Here is a 2,271-nt window from a genome sequence, read left to right on the forward strand (position 1 = left end):
TTATCTCCATGTCATAGGACAAGAGGTGATGTATTTTTTGCATATTATAATTTTGTTTATAAAAGAAATTTTATTTTTATATAAGGGAACACATGCTATTAAAACATCTTTCAGTTGAATAAAGATTTCCAAAGGTGTTCCACCCTTGTTTGGCATGGGGGTATGACATGTTCTCTGTGAATTCCAGGACAAAGAATTTACAACACATCACATCCTTTAAAATAGATGAAGTGGCACCATGGCATTCAAATGCATACTGAGTGTGGGCTCTGGCTTTTATGAAAATTACAAACCAACTGAGCTAAGCTTTCAGCCCAGGCAGGGAAATTTTCCTTCACACCAGCAGAGCCTAATTGTTGAATGCCCAGGCCATCCATCATTTCAGGTTTACTCTGAGGCATGATCATCCCCTCTCCTGTTAAAGAATCAGCAGAAGAGGCTCCTGGGAATTGGCAATTAAGAGCAGCATAAATCAAGCTGGAAAATTGCCCTCAATTTAAACCATTTGTCCAGACATTTTCCCGTCTCCCATTTTCTCTGCTTTGTCTTAGTTCCACTTTTTTTGTTTTGTTAACATAGGATTCAATTATGGAGGTGTGCTTTATCTTTCTTTTATAAATGCAATAAAGTAAAATAAATAAAAGCGATAGCGTAAAAAAAAAAGCTGCAGTAGGAGTCCATGTATATCTAAAGAAAATAGCAAATAGAAAAGCACAGAGATGACTGAAATTATGAGCCAACTAATTCCCCCAAATGTTGGTAATCTGTCTATGGTGTTATAGGCGTTATCATGACAGTTAACTTTTTGAGACACTAAATGCGTGAACTCAGAGCACCGAGAGTGAAAGTCTAATTTGAAACTGGTTTAATCTACTTAATGTCAAAATGTCATTTAAATAATTAAAAAATATTACTCAGCTCTGTGGACAAAACTCAATCTCACCAATTTTAGGGTCTTAACCTTTTGTATCCTATGTCCTATAGTTCAATGTAAGAACTTAGGCCCCAGGCTTCCATGCTGGAAACCAAAGGCCATTACCCTCAGTGGCTCATTCCTATGTCTTACTATGTTGATGCCTTGGTAACAATTACATTTCTTCCTGGCTGAAAACTAAAGCAAAAGAGGAAATCTGAATGTTTCAGTACTTTGAACCGTAGCTTTTGAACTGCATTAACCTAGAAATTAGTGATGAAGAGTCTCATCATGTGGAGAATTGGAGTTTACTAGTTCCCCTTTCAGAAGTGGGGTCTTTATGTTAAGTAAAAAAAAAAAAAGAAGAAGAGGGAGGAGAAGGAGGAGGAGAATAAGAATAAGAATAAGAAGAGGAGAGGGATAGATAGATAGATAGAGAGAGAGAGAGAGAGAGAGAGGAACTATATGCGCTTGTTTTCTACAGAATTGGGCCCAGTCTCCCTTCCTGGCTTCATTTTTTTTTGACCAGCTTTGCTCCACTTTATAGTTCATATGTTCTGCCCTGTCCCTCCAGACAACCCCACTGAACTACAAGTCTACTCTGTTCACCTCCATCTTCACAAACTCTCTAAGGTATGAAGAGAATGTCTTTAGACTTTCCTACTTATACTCTACCATCCTTCAGAATCCAGCATAAGACCCATCTTTTCCAAAATTTATTTTATTTTTTAAATATTTTTATTGATTCCAGAGAGGGAGAAAGAGATGAAACATCGATAATGAGAGAGAATCATTGATCTGCTGCCTCCTGCAGGCCCCCTACTGGGGGTCGAGCCTTCAACCCAGGCATGTGCCCTGACTGGGAATCAAATTGAGCTCCTGGTTCATAGATCAATGCTCAACCACAGAGCCACACCGGCTGGGCTCCATATTTATTTTTTATCTTCTAGCTCTGTGACTTGCAACTGGTGTGCCACAAGAATTTTTAAAACATGCAATACCTGACTATTAAGTCAAGAGCACTGACCTCTTTTCCCTTAGATTGTCAGATAAAAAAATGACAAAAGCTAACACAACAGCCCTCTGGTGTGTGAATGCCCTGTCTTGAACCATAAATATATAGGTCATATAATAGAGTTGCATCATATTGGTCACTTTGAATAATAAGGTTGTGTCTGATTGGTTAATTCTTGGCACCAGAAATCCTTACATGCAAGTATAGGTACCTGATTTTTAATTTTTTAAAATGCAAAATGCATTTCTATTTATTTTTAATTTAATTTTTTCATCACCATTTATCCCCTCAATGCCCTTTCCACCTCCCCTCATCCTCTCCCCCCGCCGCATTCATCACAGTG

The sequence above is a fragment of the Myotis lucifugus genome, unplaced genomic scaffold, assembly GCF_000147115.1.
Source record: "Myotis lucifugus unplaced genomic scaffold, Myoluc2.0 scaffold_148, whole genome shotgun sequence".
NCBI classification, from domain to species: Eukaryota; Metazoa; Chordata; class Mammalia; order Chiroptera; family Vespertilionidae; genus Myotis; species Myotis lucifugus.